We start from the raw sequence: 15,624 nt of genomic DNA on the forward strand, positions 1-15,624 counted from the left end.
GAAATTGTTCCTTTGGGGGGGTATTGCAACTTTTGGCCATTTTGAAGCGAAATTGTTCCTTTGGGGGGGTATTGCAACTTTTCGGCATTTTGAGGCGAAATTGTTCCTTTGGGGGGTATTGCAATTTTTTGCCATTTTGAGGCGAAATTGTTCCTTTGGGGGGGTATTGCAACTTTTGGCCATTTTAAAGCGAAATTGTTCCTTTGGGGGGGTATTGCAACTTTTGGCCATTTTGAAGCGAAATTGTACCTTTGGGGGGGTATTGCAACTTTTCGGCATTTTGAGGCGAAATTGTTCCTTTGGGGTGTATTGCAATTTTTTGCCATTTTGAGGCGAAATTGTTCCTTTGGGGGGGTATTGCAACTTTTGGCCATTTTGAAGCGAAATTGTTCCTTTGGAGGGGTATTGCAATTTTTTGCCAATTTGAGGTGAAATTGTTCCTTTGGGGGGGTATTGCAACTTTTGGCCATTTTGAAGCGAAATTGTTCCTTTGGGGGGGTATTGCAATTTTTTGCCATTTTGAGGCGAAACTGTTCCTTTGGGGGGGTATTGCAACTTTTGGCCATTTTGAAGCGAAATTGTTCCTTTGGGGGGGTATTGCAACTTTTGGCCATTTTGAAGCGAAATTGTTCCTTTCAGGGGGTATTGCAACTTTTCGGCATTTTGAGGCGAAATTGTTCCTTGGGGGGGTATTGCAACTTTTGGCCATATTGAAGCGAAATTGTTCCTTTTGGGGGGTATTGCAATTTTTAACCATTTTGAGGCGAAATTGTTCCTTTGGGGGGGTATTGCAACTTTTGGCCATTTTGAAGCGAAATTGTTCCTTTCGGGGGGTATTGCAACTTTTCAGCATTTTGAGGCGAAATTGTTCCCTTGGGGGGGTATTGCAATTTTTTGCCATTTTGAGGCGAAATTGTTCCTTTGGGGGGGTATTGCAACTTATGGCCATTTTGAAGCGAAATTGTTCCTTTGGGGGGTATTGCAATTTTTTGCTATTTTGAGGCGAAATTGTTCCTTTGGGGGGGTATTGCAATTTTTAACCATTTTGAGGCGAAATTGTTCCTTTGGGGGGGTATTGCAACTTTTGGCCGTTTTGAAGCGAAATTGTTCCTTTCGGGGGGTATTGCAACTTTTCAGCATTTTGAGGCGAAATTGTTCCTTTGGGGGGTATTGCAATTTTTTGCCATTTTGAGGCGAAATTGTTCCTTTGGGGGGGTATTGCAACTTTTCAGCATTTTGAGGCGAAATTGTTCCTTTGGGGGGTATTGCAATTTTTTTTCCATTTTGAGGCGAAATTGTTCCTTTGGGGGGGTATTGTAACTTTTGGCCATTTTGAAGCGAAATTTTTCCTTTCGGGGGGTATTGCAACTTTTCGGCATTTTGAAGCGAAATTGTTCCTTTGGGGGGGTATTGCAATTTTTTGCCATTTTGAGGCGAAACTGTTCCTTTGGGGGGGTATGGCAACTTTTGGCCATTTTGAAGCGAAATTGTTCCTTTGGGGGGGTATTGCAACTTTTGGCCATTTTGAAGCGAAATTGTTCCTTTCGGGGGGTATTGCAACGTTTCGGCATTTTGAGGCGAAATTGTTCCTTTGGGGGGGTATTGCAACTTTTGGCCATATTGAAGCGAAATTGTTCCTTTGGGGGGGTATTGCAATTTTTAACCATTTTGAGGCGAAATTGTTCCTTTGGGGGGTATTGCAACTTTTGGCCATTTTGAAGCGAAATTGTTCCTTTCGGGGGGTATTGCAACTTTTCAGCATTTTGAGGCGAAATTGTTCCTTTGGGGGGGTATTGCAATTTTTTGCCATTTTGAGGCGAAATTGTTCCTTTGGGGGGGTATTGCAATTTTTTTTCCATTTTGAGGCGAAAATGTTCCTTTATGGGGGTATTGCAACTTTTGGCCATTTTGAAGCAAAATTGTTCCTTTCGGGGGGTATTGCAACTTTTGGCCATTTTGAAGCGAAATTGTTCCTTTGGGGGGGTATTGCAATTTTTTGCCATTTTGAGGCGAAATTGTTCCTTTGGGGGGTATTGCAACTTTTGGCCATTTTGAAGCGAAATTGTTCCTTTGGGGGGTATTGCAATTTTTTGCCATTTTGAGGCGAAATTGTTCCTTTGGGGGGATATTGCAACTTTTGGCCATTTTGAAGCGAAATTGTTCCTTTGGGGGGGTATTGCAACTTTTCGGCATTTTGAGGCGAAATTGTTCCTTTGGGGGGTATTGCAATTTTTTGCCATTTTGAGGCGAAATTGTTCCTTTGGGGGGGTATTGCAACTTTTGGCCATTTTGAAGCGAAATTGTTCCTTTGGGGGGGTATTGCAACTTTTGGCCATTTTGAAGCGAAATTGTACCTTTGGGGGGGTATTGCAACTTTTCGGCATTTTGAGGCGAAATTGTTCCTTTGGGGTGTATTGCAATTTTTTGCCATTTTGAGGCGAAATTGTTCCTTTGGGGGGGTATTGCAACTTTTGGCCATTTTGAAGCGAAATTGTTCCTTTGGAGGGGTATTGCAATTTTTTGCCAATTTGAGGTGAAATTGTTCCTTTGGGGGGGTATTGCAACTTTTGGCCATTTTGAAGCGAAATTGTTCCTTTGGGGGGGTATTGCAATTTTTTGCCATTTTTAGGCGAAACTGTTCCTTTGGGGGGTATTGCAACTTTTGGCCATTTTGAAGCGAAATTGTTCCTTTCGGGGGGTATTGCAACTTTTCGGCATTTTGAGGCGAAATTGTTCCTTTGGGGGTATTGCAATTTTTTGCCATTTTGAGGCGAAATTGTTTCTTTGTGGGGGTATTGCAACTTTTGGCCATTTTGAAGCGAAATTGTTCCTTTGGGGGGGTATTGCAATTTTTTGCCATTTTGAGGCGAAATTGTTCCTTTGGGGGGGTATTGCAACTTTTGGCCATTTTGAAGCGAAATTGTTCCTTTGGGGGGTATTGCAATTTTTTGCTATTTTGAGGCGAAATTGTTCCTTCGGGGGGGTATTGCAACTTTTGGCCATTTTGAAGCGAAATTGTTCCTTTCGGGGGGTATTGCAACTTTTCGGCATTTTGAGGCGAAATTGTTCCTTTGGGGGGGTATTGCAACTTTTGGCCATATTGAAGCGAAATTGTTCCTTTGGGGGGGTATTGCAATTTTTTGCCATTTTGAGGCGAAATTGTTCCTTTGGGGGGGTATTGCAACTTTTGGCCATTTTGAAGTGAAATTGTTCCTTTCGGGGGGTATTGCAACGTTTCGGCATTTTGAGGCGAAATTGTTCCTTTGGGGGGGTATTGCAACTTTTTTCTCCATATTGAAGCGAAATTGTTCCTTTGAGGGGGTATTGCAATTTTTAACCATTTTGAGGCGAAATTATTCCTTTGGGAGGGTATTGCAACTTTTGGCCATTTTGAAGCGAAATTGTTCCTTTCGGGGGGTATTGCAACTTTTGGCCATTTTGAAGCGAAATTGTTCCTTTGGGGGGGTATTGCAATTTTTTGCCATTTTGAGGCGAAATTGTTCCTTTGGGGGGTATTGCAACTTTTGGCCATTTTGAAGCGAAATTGTTCCTTTGGGGGGGTATTGCAATTTTTTTTCCATTTTGAGGCGAAATTGTTCCTTTGGGGGGGGTATTGCAACTTTTGGACATTTTGAAGCGAAATTGTACCTTTGGGGGGGGTATTGCAACTTTTCGGCATTTTGAAGCGAAATTGTTCCTTTCGGGGGTATTGCAATTTTTTGCCATTTTGAGGCGAAATTGTTCCTTTGGGGGGGTATTGCAACTTTTGGATATTTTGAAGCGAAATTGTACCTTTGGGGGTGTATTGCAACTTTTCGGCATTTTGAGGCGAAATTGTTCCTTTGGGGGGTATTGCAATTTTTTGCCATTTTGAGGCGAAATTGTTCCTTTGGGGGGGTATTGCAACTTTTGGCCATTTTGAAGCGAAATTGTTCCTTTGGGGGGTATTGCAACTTTTGGCCATTTTGAAGCGAAATTGTACCTTTGGGGGGGGTATTGCAACTTTCCGGCATTTTGAGGCGAAATTGTTCCTTTGGGGGGTATTGCAATTTTTTGCCATTTTGAGGCGAAATTGTTCCTTTGGGGGGGTATTGCAACTTTTGGCCATTTTGAAGCGAAATTGTTCCTTTGGAGGGGTATTGCAATTTTTTGCCAATTTGAGGTGAAATTGTTCCTTTGGGGGGGTATTGCAACTTTTGGCCATTTTGAAGCGAAATTGTTCCTTTGGGGGGGTATTACAATTTTTTGCCATTTTTAGGCGAAACTGTTCCTTTGGAGGGGTATTGCAACTTTTGGCCATTTTGAAGCGAAATTGTTCCTTTCGGGGGGTATTGCAACTTTTCGGCATTTTGAGGCGAAATTGTTCCTTTGGGGGGTATTGCAATTTTTTGCCATTTTGAGGCGAAATTGTTTCTTTATGGGGGTATTGCAACTTTTGGCCATTTTGAAGCGAAATTGTTCCTTTGGGGGGTATTGCATATTTTTGCCATTTTGAGGCGAAATTGTTCCTTTGGGGGGGTATTGCAACGTTTGGCCATATTGAAGCGAAATTGTTCCTTTGGGGGGGTGTTACAATTTTTGGCCATTTTGAGGCGAAATTGTTCCTTTCGGGGGGTAGTGCAACTTTTCGGCATTTTGAGGCGAAATTGTTCCTTTGGGGGGTATTGCAATTTTTTGCTATTTTGAGGCGAAATTGTTCCTTTGGGGGGTATTGCAATTTTTTGCTATTTTGAGGCGAAATTGTTCCTTTGGGGGGTATTGCAATTTTTAACCATTTTGAGGCGAAATTGTTCTTTTGGGGGGGGTATTGCAACTTTTGGCCATTTTGAAGCGAAATTGTTCCTTTGGGGGGGTATTGCAACTTTTGGCCATTTTGAAGCGAAATTGTTCCTTTGGGGGGTATTGCAATTTTTTGCTATTTTGAGGCGAAATTGTTCCTTTGGGGGGGTATTGCAATTTTTAACCATTTTGAGGCGAAATTGTTCCTTTGGGGGGGTATTGCAACTTTTGGCCATTTTGAAGCGAAATTGTTCCTTTCGGGGGGTATTGCAACTTTTCAGCATTTTGAGGCGAAATTGTTCCTTTGGGGGGTATTGCAATTTTTTGCCATTTTGAGGCGAAATTGTTCCTTTGGGGGGGTATTGCAACTTTTGGACATTTTGAAGCGAAATTGTACCTTTGGGGGGGTATTGCAACTTTTCGGCATTTTGAAGCGAAATTGTTCCTTTCGGGGGTATTGCAATTTTTTGCCATTTTGAGGCGAAATTGTTCCTTTGGGGGGGTATTGCAACTTTTGGCCATTTTGAAGCGAAATTGTACCTTTTGGGGGTGTATTGCAACTTTTCGGCATTTTGAGGCGAAATTGTTCCTTTGGGGGGTATTGCAATTTTTTGCCATTTTGAGGCGAAATTGTTCCTTTGGGGGGGGTATTGCAACTTTTGGCCATTTTGAAGCGAATTTGTTCCTTTGGGGGGGTATTGCAACTTTTGGCCATTTTGAAGCGAAATTGTACCTTTGGGGGGGGTATTGCAACTTTCCGGCATTTTGAGGCGAAATTGTTCCTTTGGGGGGTATTGCAATTTTTTGCCATTTTGAGGCGAAATTGTTCCTTTGGGGGGGTATTGCAACTTTTGGCCATTTTGAAGCGAAATTGTTCCTTTGGGGGGGTATTACAATTTTTTGCCATTTTTAGGCGAAACTGTTCCTTTGGGGGGGTATTGCAACTTTTGGCCATTTTGAAGCGAAATTGTTCCTTTCGGGGGGTATTGCAACTTTTCGGCATTTTGAGGCGAAATTGTTCCTTTGGGGGGTATTGCAATTTTTTGCCATTTTGAGGCGAAATTGTTTCTTTATGGGGGTATTGCAACTTTTGGCCATTTTGAAGCGAAATTGTTCCTTTGGGGGGTATTGCATATTTTTGCCATTTTGAGGCGAAATTGTTCCTTTGGGGGGGTATTGCAACGTTTGGCCATATTGAAGCGAAATTGTTCCTTTGGGGGGGTGTTACAATTTTTGGCCATTTTGAGGCGAAATTGTTCCTTTCGGGGGGTAGTGCAACTTTTCGGCATTTTGAAGCGAAATTGTTCCTTTGGGGGGTATTGCAATTTTTTGCTATTTTGAGGCGAAATTGTTCCTTTGGGGGGTATTGCAATTTTTTGCTATTTTGAGGCGAAATTGTTCCTTTGGGGGGGTATTGCAATTTTTAACCATTTTGAGGCGAAATTGTTCTTTTGGGGGGGGTATTGCAACTTTTGGCCATTTTGAAGCGAAATTGTTCCTTTGGGGGGGTATTGCAACTTTTGGCCATTTTGAAGCGAAATTGTTCCTTTGGGGGGTATTGCAATTTTTTGCTATTTTGAGGCGAAATTGTTCCTTTGGGGGGGTATTGCAATTTTTAACCATTTTGAGGCGAAATTGTTCCTTTGGGGGGGTATTGCAACTTTTGGCCATTTTGAAGCGAAATTGATCCTTTCGGGGGGTATTGCAACTTTTCAGCATTTTGAGGCGAAATTGTTCCTTTGGGGGGGTATTGCAACTTTTCGGCATTTTGAGGCGAAATTGTTCCTTTGGGGGGTATTGCAACTTTTGGCCATTTTGAAGCGAAATTGTTCCTTTGGGGGGTATTGCAACTTTTGGCCATTTTGAAGCGAAATTGTTCCTTTCGGGGGGTATTGCAATTTTTTGCCATTTTGAGGCGAAATTGTTCCTTTGGGGGGGTATTGCAATTTTTTTTCCATTTTGAGGCGAAATTGTTCCTTTGGGGGGGTATTGCAACTTTTGGACATTTTGAAGCGAAATTGTACCTTTGGGGGGGTATTGCAACTTTTCGGCATTTTGAAGCGAAATTGTTCCTTTCGGGGGTATTGCAATTTTTTGCCATTTTGAGGCGAAATTGTTCCTTTCGGGGGGTAGTGCAACTTTTCGGCATTTTGAAGCGAAATTGTTCCTTTGGGGGGTATTGCAATTTTTTGCTATTTTGAGGCGAAATTGTTCCTTTGGGGGGTATTGCAATTTTTTGCTATTTTGAGGCGAAATTGTTCCTTTGGGGGGGTATTGCAATTTTTAACCATTTTGAGGCGAAATTGTTCTTTTGGGGGGGGGTATTGCAACTTTTGGCCATTTTGAAGCGAAATTGTTCCTTTGGGGGGGTATTGCAACTTTTGGCCATTTTGAAGCGAAATTGTTCCTTTGGGGGGTATTGCAATTTTTTGCTATTTTGAGGCGAAATTGTTCCTTTGGGGGGGTATTGCAATTTTTAACCATTTTGAGGCGAAATTGTTCCTTTGGGGGGGTATTGCAACTTTTGGCCATTTTGAAGCGAAATTGTTCCTTTCGGGGGGTATTGCAACTTTTCAGCATTTTGAGGCGAAATTGTTCCTTTGGGGGGGTATTGCAATTTTTTGCCATTTTGATGCGAAATTGTTCCTTTGGGGGGGTATTGCAACTTTTCGGCATTTTGAGGCGAAATTGTTCCTTTGGGGGGTATTGCAACTTTTGGCCATTTTGAAGCGAAATTGTTCCTTTGGGGGGGTATTGCAACTTTTGGCCATTTTGAAGCGAAATTGTTCCTTTCGGGGGGTATTGCAACTTTTCGGCATTTTGAAGCGAAATTGTTCCTTTGGGGGGGTATTGCAATTTTTTGCCATTTTGAGGCGAAATTGTTCCTTTGGGGGGTATTGCAACTTTTGGCCATTTTGAAGCGAAATTGTTCCTTTGGGGGGGTATTGCAATTTTTTGCCATTTTGAGGCGAAACTGTTCCTTTGGGGGGGTATTGCAACTTTTGGCCATTTTGAAGCGAAATTGTTCCTTTGGGGGGGTATTGCAACTTTTGGCCATTTTGAAGCGAAATTGTTCCTTTCAGGGGGTATTGCAACTTTTCGGCATTTTGAGGCGAAATTGTTCCTTGGGGGGGTATTGCAACTTTTGGCCATATTGAAGCGAAATTGTTCCTTTGGGGGGGTATTGCAACTTTTGGCCATTTTGAAGCGAAATTGTTCCTTTGGGGGGGTATTGCAATTTTTTGCTATTTTGAGGCGAAATTGTTCCTTTGGGGGGGTATTGCAATTTTTAACCATTTTGAGGCGAAATTGTTCCTTTGGGGGGGTATTGCAACTTTTGGCCATTTTGAAGCGAAATTGTTCCTTTCGGGGGGTATTGCAACTTTTCAGCATTTTGAGGCGAAATTGTTCCTTTGGGGGGGTATTGCAATTTTTTGCCATTTTGATGCGAAATTGTTCCTTTGGGGGGGTATTGCAACTTTTCGGCATTTTGAGGCGAAATTGTTCCTTTGGGGGGTATTGCAACTTTTGGCCATTTTGAAGCGAAATTGTTCCTTTGGGGGGGTATTGCAACTTTTGGCCATTTTGAAGCGAAATTGTTCCTTTCGGGGGGTATTGCAACTTTTCGGCATTTTGAAGCGAAATTGTTCCTTTGGGGGGGTATTGCAATTTTTTGCCATTTTGAGGCGAAATTGTTCCTTTGGGGGGTATTGCAACTTTTGGCCATTTTGAAGCGAAATTGTTCCTTTGGGGGGGTATTGCAATTTTTTGCCATTTTGAGGCGAAACTGTTCCTTTGGGGGGGTATTGCAACTTTTGGCCATTTTGAAGCGAAATTGTTCCTTTGGGGGGGTATTGCAACTTTTGGCCATTTTGAAGCGAAATTGTTCCTTTCAGGGGGTATTGCAACTTTTCGGCATTTTGAGGCGAAATTGTTCCTTGGGGGGGTATTGCAACTTTTGGCCATATTGAAGCGAAATTGTTCCTTTTGGGGGGTATTGCAATTTTTAACCATTTTGAGGCGAAATTGTTCCTTTGGGGGGGTATTGCAACTTTTGGCCATTTTGAAGCGAAATTGTTTCTTTCGGGGGGTATTGCAACTTTTCAGCATTTTGAGGCGAAATTGTTCCCTTGGGGGGGTATTGCAATTTTTTGCCATTTTGAGGCGAAATTGTTCCTTTGGGGGGGTATTGCAACTTTTCGGCATTTTGAGGCGAAATTGTTCCTTTGGGGGGGTATTGCAATTTTTTGCCATTTTGAGGCGAAATTGTTCCTTTGGGGGGGTATTGCAACTTATGGCCATTTTGAAGCGAAATTGTTCCTTTGGGGGGTATTGCAATTTTTTGCTATTTTGAGGCGAAATTGTTCCTTTGGGGGGGTATTGCAATTTTTAACCATTTTGAGGCGAAATTGTTCCTTTGGGGGGGTATTGCAACTTTTGGCCGTTTTGAAGCGAAATTGTTCCTTTCGGGGGGTATTGCAACTTTTCAGCATTTTGAGGCGAAATTGTTCCTTTGGGGGGTATTGCAATTTTTTGCCATTTTGAGGCGAAATTGTTCCTTTGGGGGGGTATTGCAACTTTTCAGCATTTTGAGGCGAAATTGTTCCTTTGGGGGGTATTGCAATTTTTTTTCCATTTTGAGGCGAAATTGTTCCTTTGGGGGGGTATTGTAACTTTTGGCCATTTTGAAGCGAAATTTTTCCTTTCGGGGGGTATTGCAACTTTTCGGCATTTTGAAGCGAAATTGTTCCTTTGGGGGGGTATTGCAATTTTTTGCCATTTTGAGGCGAAACTGTTCCTTTTGGGGGGTATGGCAACTTTTGGCCATTTTGAAGCGAAATTGTTCCTTTGGGGGGGTATTGCAACTTTTGGCCATTTTGAAGCGAAATTGTTCCTTTCAGGGGGTATTGCAACTTTTCGGCATTTTGAGGCGAAATTGTTCCTTTGGGGGGGTATTGCAACTTTTGGCCATATTGAAGCGAAATTGTTCCTTTGGGGGGGTATTGCAATTTTTAACCATTTTGAGGCGAAATTGTTCCTTTGGGGGGTATTGCAACTTTTGGCCATTTTGAAGCGAAATTGTTCCTTTCGGGGGGTATTGCAACTTTTCAGCATTTTGAGGCGAAATTGTTCCTTTGGGGGGGTATTGCAATTTTTTGCCATTTTGAGGCGAAATTGTTCCTTTGGGGGGGTATTGCAATTTTTTTTCCATTTTGAGGCGAAAATGTTCCTTTATGGGGGTATTGCAACTTTTGGCCATTTTGAAGCAAAATTGTTCCTTTCGGGGGGTATTGCAACTTTTGGCCATTTTGAAGCGAAATTGTTCCTTTGGGGGGGTATTGCAATTTTTTGCCATTTTGAGGCGAAATTGTTCCTTTGGGGGGTATTGCAACTTTTGGCCATTTTGAAGCGAAATTGTTCCTTTGGGGGGGTATTGCAATTTTTTGCCATTTTGAGGCGAAATTGTTCCTTTGGGGGGGTATTGCAACTTTTGGCCATTTTGAAGCGAAATTGTTCCTTTGGGGGGGTATTGCAACTTTTCGGCATTTTGAGGCGAAATTGTTCCTTTGGGGGGTATTGCAATTTTTTGCCATTTTGAGGCGAAATTGTTCCTTTGGGGGGGTATTGCAACTTTTGGCCATTTTGAAGCGAAATTGTTCCTTTGGGGGGGTATTGCAACTTTTGGCCATTTTGAAGCGAAATTGTACCTTTGGGGGGGTATTGCAACTTTTCGGCATTTTGAGGCGAAATTGTTCCTTTGGGGTGTATTGCAATTTTTTGCCATTTTGAGGCGAAATTGTTCCTTTGGGGGGGTATTGCAACTTTTGGCCATTTTGAAGCGAAATTGTTCCTTTGGAGGGGTATTGCAATTTTTTGCCAATTTGAGGTGAAATTGTTCCTTTGGGGGGGTATTGCAACTTTTGGCCATTTTGAAGCGAAATTGTTCCTTTGGGGGGGTATTGCAATTTTTTGCCATTTTTAGGCGAAACTGTTCCTTTGGGGGGTATTGCAACTTTTGGCCATTTTGAAGCGAAATTGTTCCTTTCGGGGGGTATTGCAACTTTTCGGCATTTTGAGGCGAAATTGTTCCTTTGGGGGTATTGCAATTTTTTGCCATTTTGAGGCGAAATTGTTTCTTTGTGGGGGTATTGCAACTTTTGGCCATTTTGAAGCGAAATTGTTCCTTTGGGGGGGTATTGCAATTTTTTGCCATTTTGAGGCGAAATTGTTCCTTTGGGGGGGTATTGCAACTTTTGGCCATTTTGAAGCGAAATTGTTCCTTTGGGGGGTATTGCAATTTTTTGCTATTTTGAGGCGAAATTGTTCCTTCGGGGGGGTATTGCAACTTTTGGCCATTTTGAAGCGAAATTGTTCCTTTCGGGGGGTATTGCAACTTTTCGGCATTTTGAGGCGAAATTGTTCCTTTGGGGGGGTATTGCAACTTTTGGCCATATTGAAGCGAAATTGTTCCTTTGGGGGGGTATTGCAATTTTTTGCCATTTTGAGGCGAAATTGTTCCTTTGGGGGGGTATTGCAACTTTTGGCCATTTTGAAGTGAAATTGTTCCTTTCGGGGGGTATTGCAACGTTTCGGCATTTTGAGGCGAAATTGTTCCTTTGGGGGGGTATTGCAACTTTTTTCTCCATATTGAAGCGAAATTGTTCCTTTGAGGGGGTATTGCAATTTTTAACCATTTTGAGGCGAAATTGTTCCTTTGGGGGGGTATTGCAACTTTTGGCCATTTTGAAGCGAAATTGTTCCTTTCGAGGGTATTGCAACTTTTCAGCATTTTGAGGCGAAATTGTTCCTTTGGGGGGGTATTGCAATTTTTTGCCATTTTGAGGCGAAATTGTTCCTTTGGGGGGTATTGCAACTTTTCGGCATTTTGAGACGAAATTGTTCCTTTGGGGGGTATTGCAATTTTTTTTCCATTTTGAGGCGAAATTGTTCCTTTGGGGGGGTATTGCAATTTTTTGCCATTTTGAAGCGAAATTGTTCCTTTCGGGGGGTATTGCAACTTTTCAGCATTTTGAGGCGAAATTGTTCCTTTGGGGGGGTATTGCAATTTTTTGCCATTTTGAGGCGAAATTGTTCCTTTGGGGGGGTATTGCAATTTTTTTTCCATTTTGAGGCGAAAATGTTCCTTTATGGGGGTATTGCAACTTTTGGCCATTTTGAAGCAAAATTGTTCCTTTCGGGGGGTATTGCAACTTTTGGCCATTTTGAAGCGAAATTGTTCCTTTGGGGGGGTATTGCAATTTTTTGCCATTTTGAGGCGAAATTGTTCCTTTGGGGGGTATTGCAACTTTTGGCCATTTTGAAGCGAAATTGTTCCTTTGGGGGGGTATTGCAATTTTTTGCCATTTTGAGGCGAAATTGTTCCTTTGGGGGGGTATTGCAACTTTTGGCCATTTTGAAGCGAAATTGTTCCTTTGGGGGGGTATTGCAACTTTTCGGCATTTTGAGGCGAAATTGTTCCTTTGGGGGGTATTGCAATTTTTTGCCATTTTGAGGCGAAATTGTTCCTTTGGGGGGGTATTGCAACTTTTGGCCATTTTGAAGCGAAATTGTTCCTTTGGGGGGGTATTGCAACTTTTGGCCATTTTGAAGCGAAATTGTACCTTTGGGGGGGTATTGCAACTTTTCGGCATTTTGAGGCGAAATTGTTCCTTTGGGGTGTATTGCAATTTTTTGCCATTTTGAGGCGAAATTGTTCCTTTGGGGGGGTATTGCAACTTTTGGCCATTTTGAAGCGAAATTGTTCCTTTGGAGGGGTATTGCAATTTTTTGCCAATTTGAGGTGAAATTGTTCCTTTGGGGGGGTATTGCAACTTTTGGCCATTTTGAAGCGAAATTGTTCCTTTGGGGGGGTATTGCAATTTTTTGCCATTTTTAGGCGAAACTGTTCCTTTGGGGGGTATTGCAACTTTTGGCCATTTTGAAGCGAAATTGTTCCTTTCGGGGGGTATTGCAACTTTTCGGCATTTTGAGGCGAAATTGTTCCTTTGGGGGTATTGCAATTTTTTGCCATTTTGAGGCGAAATTGTTTCTTTGTGGGGGTATTGCAACTTTTGGCCATTTTGAAGCGAAATTGTTCCTTTGGGGGGGTATTGCAATTTTTTGCCATTTTGAGGCGAAATTGTTCCTTTGGGGGGGTATTGCAACTTTTGGCCATTTTGAAGCGAAATTGTTCCTTTGGGGGGTATTGCAATTTTTTGCTATTTTGAGGCGAAATTGTTCCTTCGGGGGGGTATTGCAACTTTTGGCCATTTTGAAGCGAAATTGTTCCTTTCGGGGGGTATTGCAACTTTTCGGCATTTTGAGGCGAAATTGTTCCTTTGGGGGGGTATTGCAACTTTTGGCCATATTGAAGCGAAATTGTTCCTTTGGGGGGGTATTGCAATTTTTTGCCATTTTGAGGCGAAATTGTTCCTTTGGGGGGGTATTGCAACTTTTGGCCATTTTGAAGTGAAATTGTTCCTTTCGGGGGGTATTGCAACGTTTCGGCATTTTGAGGCGAAATTGTTCCTTTGGGGGGGTATTGCAACTTTTTTCTCCATATTGAAGCGAAATTGTTCCTTTGAGGGGGTATTGCAATTTTTAACCATTTTGAGGCGAAATTGTTCCTTTGGGGGGGTATTGCAACTTTTGGCCATTTTGAAGCGAAATTGTTCCTTTCGAGGGTATTGCAACTTTTCAGCATTTTGAGGCGAAATTGTTCCTTTGGGGGGGTATTGCAATTTTTTGCCATTTTGAGGCGAAATTGTTCCTTTGGGGGGTATTGCAACTTTTCGGCATTTTGAGACGAAATTGTTCCTTTGGGGGGTATTGCAATTTTTTTTCCATTTTGAGGCGAAATTGTTCCTTTGGGGGGGTATTGCAATTTTTTGCCATTTTGAAGCGAAATTGTTCCTTTCGGGGGGTATTGCAACTTTTCGGCATTTTGAGGCGAAATTGTTCCTTTGGGGGGTATTGCAATTTTTTGCCATTTTGAGGCGAAATTGTTCCTTTCGGGGGGTATTGCAACTTTTGGCCATTTTGAAGCGAAATTGTTCCTTTGGGGGGGTATTGCAATTTTTTGCCATTTTGAGGCGAAATTGTTCCTTTGGGGGGTATTGCAACTTTTGGCCATTTTGAAGCGAAATTGTTCCTTTGGGGGGGTATTGCAATTTTTTGCCATTTTGAGGCGAAATTGTTCCTTTGGGGGGGTATTGCAACTTTTGGCCATTTTGAAGCGAAATTGTTCCTTTGGGGGGGTATTGCAACTTTTCGGCATTTTGAGGCGAAATTGTTCCTTTGGGGGGTATTGCAATTTTTTGCCATTTTGAGGCGAAATTGTTCCTTTGGGGGGGTATTGCAACTTTTGGCCATTTTGAAGCGAAATTGTTCCTTTGGGGGGGTATTGCAACTTTTGGCCATTTTGAAGCGAAATTGTACCTTTGGGGGGGTATTGCAACTTTTCGGCATTTTGAGGCGAAATTGTTCCTTTGGGGTGTATTGCAATTTTTTGCCATTTTGAGGCGAAATTGTTCCTTTGGGGGGGTATTGCAACTTTTGGCCATTTTGAAGCGAAATTGTTCCTTTGGAGGGGTATTGCAATTTTTTGCCAATTTGAGGTGAAATTGTTCCTTTGGGGGGGTATTGCAACTTTTGGCCATTTTGAAGCGAAATTGTTCCTTTGGGGGGGTATTGCAATTTTTTGCCATTTTTAGGCGAAACTGTTCCTTTGGGGGGTATTGCAACTTTTGGCCATTTTGAAGCGAAATTGTTCCTTTCGGGGGGTATTGCAACTTTTCGGCATTTTGAGGCGAAATTGTTCCTTTGGGGGTATTGCAATTTTTTGCCATTTTGAGGCGAAATTGTTTCTTTGTGGGGGTATTGCAACTTTTGGCCATTTTGAAGCGAAATTGTTCCTTTGGGGGGGTATTGCAATTTTTTGCCATTTTGAGGCGAAATTGTTCCTTTGGGGGGGTATTGCAACTTTTGGCCATTTTGAAGCGAAATTGTTCCTTTGGGGGGTATTGCAATTTTTTGCTATTTTGAGGCGAAATTGTTCCTTCGGGGGGGTATTGCAACTTTTGGCCATTTTGAAGCGAAATTGTTCCTTTCGGGGGGTATTGCAACTTTTCGGCATTTTGAGGCGAAATTGTTCCTTTGGGGGGGTATTGCAACTTTTGGCCATATTGAAGCGAAATTGTTCCTTTGGGGGGGTATTGCAATTTTTTGCCATTTTGAGGCGAAATTGTTCCTTTGGGGGGGTATTGCAACTTTTGGCCATTTTAAAGTGAAATTGTTCCTTTCGGGGGGTATTGCAACGTTTCGGCATTTTGAGGCGAAATTGTTCCTTTGGGGGGGTATTGCAACTTTTTTCTCCATATTGAAGCGAAATTGTTCCTTTGAGGGGGTATTGCAATTTTTAACCATTTTGAGGCGAAATTGTTCCTTTCGAGGGTATTGCAACTTTTCAGCATTTTGAGGCGAAATTGTTCCTTTGGGGGGGTATTGCAATTTTTTGCCATTTTGAGGCGAAATTGTTCCTTTGGGGGGTATTGCAACTTTTCGGCATTTTGAGACGAAATTGTTCCTTTGGGGGGTATTGCAATTTTTTTTCCATTTTGAGGCGAAATTGTTCCTTTATGGGGGTATTGCAATTTTTTGCCATTTTGAAGCGAAATTGTTCCTTTCGGGGGGTATTGCAACTTTTCAGCATTTTGAGGCGAAATTGTTCCTTTGGGGGGGTATTGCAATTTTTTGCCATTTTGAGGCGAAATTGTTCCTTTGGGGGGGTATTGCAATTTTTTTTCCATTTTGAGGCGAAAATGTTCCTTTATGGGGGTATTGCAA

The sequence above is a fragment of the Anomaloglossus baeobatrachus genome, unplaced genomic scaffold, assembly GCF_048569485.1.
Source record: "Anomaloglossus baeobatrachus isolate aAnoBae1 unplaced genomic scaffold, aAnoBae1.hap1 Scaffold_43, whole genome shotgun sequence".
In the NCBI taxonomy this organism is placed as follows: Eukaryota; Metazoa; Chordata; class Amphibia; order Anura; family Aromobatidae; genus Anomaloglossus; species Anomaloglossus baeobatrachus.